Raw genomic sequence first — 6,000 nt, forward strand, 5'->3', positions numbered from 1 at the left:
AACAAAGATATGTCATAATTGCAGCTTTACATAATATAAATCGAATATAGAATCGAATGAAACAGAATGAATCGAATAATAATCGAATATCATCTAGAACTTCGAACAATCTTTTCAATTAAAGATATTAACTCATGAAATGAAATTTGAGAATACAAATTTTTTGTGCAACGTTAAGATATCTATATACTTTTCATTAAGAGCCCAAAAGTTAATTCCAAAACGATATAATAAATAAAAATCACATCTGATGTCTCACTTATTTAAATGCAGTTCTACTCCCAAATTACTTTATCAATTTCTGGTTTACTAATTCAAAAGCCACACTAGGAAGTAAAAATAAAACGACACAACTGCAGTGCTCATTATATTTTTCTATTATTTCAATACATTCATCATTAAATATCGCGCATCCACCAACACGACTGTATTACAGCACTCAGTCTATTTATATTATATGTCTATGCATTTTACTAGTGAAATAACCTAAAAAATGTATACCTAACCTAGAAATATTTGCAAATGTCTTAGACCATTAAAGCTTATAGACACGCCTTATGCTATACCCCCCGTTTCGAAGAGTGAAGCAAACATAAATTGCTTTGTGCAGCTATGAGTGACGTCAGTTTATGGCAGAGAACGTTAGAAACTAAAATTGCTTATAGGTATTTGCAAACTTTTTATAAGTTTTAAGTTCCAATTTAAAACTTTTTCAATACATTATTTTTTTTTTAATTATCATATTATCTTTCAGTGCATTTAATTGTACGCAGCGACACAAAAAGGGCACAAATATATCATTTAATGGGTAAAAAAACATTCATAAATTAAACTTGGAAAACCTACCAGAAATTTAGCACCCATTTAGCATCCAAACTGTTTAAAATAGACACATATGAGAGTCTTATATAATTTTTATTTTATAATTACTTTGAAAACTGAAGGATAAAGTAAATAAATTGTTTTAGATTTCCTAAAGATCCATCATTGCAAAAAAATGGATTATAGCAATGCACCGTGAAAATTTTAAACCATCAAATAATTCTAAAATTTAAACATTTCACGTCGGATTCGTTTATTACTAGCGGATGGAGTTCAAAAAAACAACTCAAAAAAGATGCTGTACCCAGCATTTTCGATTTTCCAACCCGTTTAATTAAGCAAGTTAAAACTAGAAAATTTTCAGTGAAAAAAGAAACTGTCTCAGACAAAACAACAGGCTCTAAAAGTGAAAATATAAACATAACAACGAGTGAATCTACTACCATAAAGACTCCAGTAGAAATTCTAGAGGAAACTACCTTAGAAAGATCCTTCAGCGAAAAAGCTTCATTGAAAATTATCTTGGTGACGTTGTTGAACAAGAATCATCTAACAGAGCAGGAATATAAAGTGGTAGTAAACAAATTATTTCAAAAGAAAAATAAACGAATCAAAATGTTGCAACAACAAAATAGAAGGCTTGTTAAAAAAGTTTATACCTTAAAATCTTTACTAGAACATCTTAAAGAAATAATATAAAAATTTAATAAAGATAATTTATTTTCATTATTGCAATAAAGTTAAGAACTTCAATAATAATGTCAATAGACTTAAAAGTAAGTTAACAAATCTATTTTATTTTGTGGTCAATAAATAGATTTATATACATAATTTTTTCCCCTAAAATGAAACTTCCATCCACAAGTAAAATTTCTATCCTTTAAATTTATTTTTCATTATCAAACAAGAAGAGGTAGGTACACTTTCAAATTAAACGTTTATTTTTACAAAATTACTTTAATTCAACAATATTCATTAATTCCTTTGCTAAATGATTTATCTTCCATATCTTTTACAAAATATTGCAGTTTTATTAAAATTCATCTAAAATTAGATAATTTTATTAGGGCTTTTCGAAAAATCCAATCTAACGTTAGAGTTCGTGCCATATTGTGACGTCACTTGCGCAGAAGGTGTTTGCTTCAACGATTCGGTACAAGGCGTGTCTATAAGTTTTAATGGTCTAAGCCAAATGTGGATAAATGTGTTACATTCTTCTTAGCGAAATATAGAAACGAAGCTTTTCAAAACTTATTTGATTGCGTTTTTCAGTAAATCAAATAAAATTTGTTTTTAATATTTTATCAGTTATTTTTATCAGCACATCTTAGGAGTCGCGTCACATAGATGTGGAATTGCTTGATTAAGTTATATTATTTTGTTAGGTTAGTGATCTAAGTGATCTCCTTTTGATTAGTGTTCTAATTGAGGGCTCCCATTTGACCTTATATAATGAGGTGACGACTATGTTCATTTTACTATAACTATAATATAATATAAATCGTTACGATTCCGATCACTTATTGACTTTTAAAGAGCATCTCACAAACAACAATTTAAGAAAACAATAATATATTTTACCCTTTACTTCACCATACATACCAATATCAAAAGTCTTTTGGAATGATGTACAATACTTTCCAACCGTTTAAGAAATCTCAAAATAAACGTAATTTAGGTTTGGACCATGGGCATATCATTTTTACAGAAGTTTTATAACTTTTTAACGTAAATTCTACCATAGGAAAATTGTTTTCTTCTAAAGGACAACAGATATTTTTATTGGAACTGATATTGTCAAATACTTCCAGCAAAACTCGCGGATTTACATAATTTTTTAACCATTATAAGTTACTATTTGTTATAAGCTAATATTAATAAGTTTAAACAAAAAAAATACGGAATTGTCACTATTATGCTTGGGAGAGCTAAAGTCACAGTGAGGTAGATACTTTTAATCGTATTATTTAGATTGAGATAAATTGAGATATATTAATACGAATAGAGTATGGTAAACCAGACACTTTTTAGATCGGTACAATATCAAACTGTATGCGAACAAAGAGACGTATAATCTGCTTGCGTTTCTTTATTTTTGTTTTAAATTACGGTTGTATGTACATTCAAAATTGTGTGTTGGATTATAATAATGTAACAAACTGAAATAATTGTAACCAACGTATTGTCATATGTTGTTAGAAAATGTCCACAAGTAGACATAATGCAAAGATTTCTTCTCGTTGAAAGAGAACATATATAAACCCATAAGACATTGCGGTAAGATAGATTTGAACCTATTGAAAAATGAAACGGAAATGAGCGCTAAATGCAAAAATTACGGGATCTGTGATAGTACGTAGAGCGATGCCACTCTAGCAGCCGATCTAACCCGCCGCATTCGATGTTTTACCTAAAAATATTTTAAAACGGATTAAAAAGTATCAAATCATTTTTCATAGATTCGTAGAGTTTTAAAACCTCATACAGATTCATAATTTCATACATGTTGTTATAAGAAATTTTGATAGTGAATGCAGTATAGGTAAATAAAGATTGCGGGAAGTAATTATCACTGAGAATATTCCTACGATGATTCATATAAATGTCGCTCAATTTTACGGTGCAATGAAATTGTTAAAATTACATATTTCATGCACAACATGTTTTTATTTTAAATTGTTAAAGTATTTTCATAATTACTTAAATTCGCTATAACAAATCTCTACATGATTATGAATCTCAAAGTCTGTAAGGAGTTATAAATCTCTATAAATTTATGAAAAATTATTTTATACTTCTTAGTCCGTTTTAGCAACGGAATTTTATAATAGTCTCTCGCTACAGACAGAACAAGAAGCAACATCCATAAAATCATTTTAAATAAAAAGATAAAATGGTTCATAAAAACGAAACTAACTTTATTATTTATCCTCCAGAACGATAGATTACCATTTTAAATAAAGCTTTTGCATATTTTATAAATTAGTAATAATTCTTGTAACAGTGAGTTCTTAGAAAGTACATTTTTTCTCTTCCTAATACGAAGTTTATTTTATTTGATAAGTGTCTGGGTCTTTACACATTTTTTACTGAATAATAAGCTCACCCATGCATAATTAAATTTCTAGGTTCTTGTGCACTTTATAGATATGAAAATTTGGTCAATTTTGTTAAATATACAAAGATGCCATGTGATTAGAAATGTCCAAAATGCTGTTTTTTTACTGTTCTATATAACAGTTACTTTAATACAGTTATCGTTATTTTAAAAATATTTATATTAATCGAGTATACCCTCTATTAACTGTATGGAAAATTTAAAATCCGGTATTGCTGTATAGTCATCATATAATTGTATACTTTTATTCGGGTTAATTTTGTTTTTTATTAATCTTGATAATTATTAATTTATATAAAGTTGTGTGAACATATGATAACTGGGAAAGGGTATGGACAAGAAGAAGGAAGTATTATTTCGACTGTATCATTCCTGAACATGTTTTTTTCAATGGTGATTCTCACGTCGGTGGTGGTGGTCTCACGTCGTTTGATTTGATGTGTCATGCTAGTATTAGGCTAGTTGTTTATGTTGTAATAAGTCAGAGGCCTTTTTCAGGTCAATAAAGCAAATTTATCTTGTATTTATGCTTTATTTTATTTACCTTATGCTTTATATTTAGAGCAAATATGTCTATTATCATCCATAGTGTCATGTGATATGTTGTATGTCGCTATACGTTCAATAATAACGAAGACGATGTATAGTGCCCTTTTGGTAGTCTCTTTGTTTGTTTTTTCTATCTGAATATATTCGTTATATCCTCCCCTTTTATTTGCTATGTTGCATGTTAGGATTAGATCAGTTGTTCATTTTGTATTCAGGCTCTGGGGCTGAATACAAAATCTCTGCCTTCTTTAAGTCAATAAATCAAAATTTGTCTTTTAGTTAAACTATTTTTATCCATAGTGCCCTATGACATCTCATATGTATCTATACTTTCATTAATAATGAAGACATCGTGTAGTGATCTTTTGCATATAAACCAAATAAATATAAACTAACATTAAGCTTTAAATTATTTTGCAAAATAAATCTTACCTTTAAATTACAGCAACCAAGATTTTTGTCAATTTTGCGAAAATAAAAATAAATATTCGTATTATTAATTATCTGTGTAATTAATATGTATTAATATATGTAATCAATATTGTTAGTATTTTCAATTAAACGTATCGTTTCAATAACAACACATGACAGATTTCTTTGTTCAGATGGTGTTAGAATTTTATATCTAAACTAATATAAAGCTTTAAATTATTTTGTATTAAATTGATTGAAATGTCAAATTTTGGTAGCTCATATTTCTTTTCTAGATGGCGTTGTTACCTTACTAGACAAACGGTGAGACTTGTCATCATAGCATTTTATATAGATAGATATTCCTGGTACAGTTATTACACCTAATTCTTTAAATTTTCTTTTGCAGTAATTTCTAAATTTCAAACCAAGCAGTATCCCAACTATTTTTTTCTTAATATTAATTTGATATTTCCTTCCTAGAAAATTATTCCAAATATTATAAGTGAGTGAAGGTTTGCAAAATAGACGTTTTTATGTGACATATAGTACGTTTTTATGTGACATCTAAATATGATGATATTACTCCAATTGAGTAACAAACTGATGTTAGCTTAGCGCATAATTTACCAACCCGTATTTCTTCTTCTTCCTATGCCGTCCCCATTAACGGAGGTTGGCGACCACATTTTTAAAAGCTTCTCTGTCTTTTGCAACGTGGAATAATTCGTCTACAGTCATGTTTGTCCAGTCTCGAATATTTCGCAGCCATTACTTCCTCTTTCTACCTATTCCCTTTTTGCCATCGACTCTACCCTGCATGATGACCTGCAGAAGACTATATTTATTATTTCTTAGCATGTGTCCAAGGTATGCAGTCTTGCGTACTTTTATCGTTCTCAACAATTTTTTGTCTCGACCCATCCTTCTCAGCACTTCCTCATTGATGACCCTGGCAGTCCATGGGATTCTCAACATTCTCCGGTATATCCAAAGTTCAAAGGCTTCAATCTTTTTAACTATTTGCGCTTTTAGTGTCCATGTTTCTACCCCGTACAATAGTTTCTACCCCCGTCTGCGACCAGACGTAACATTCAACA

The sequence above is a fragment of the Diabrotica undecimpunctata genome, chromosome 5 (genome assembly GCF_040954645.1).
Source record: "Diabrotica undecimpunctata isolate CICGRU chromosome 5, icDiaUnde3, whole genome shotgun sequence".
Classification (NCBI taxonomy): Eukaryota; Metazoa; Arthropoda; class Insecta; order Coleoptera; family Chrysomelidae; genus Diabrotica; species Diabrotica undecimpunctata.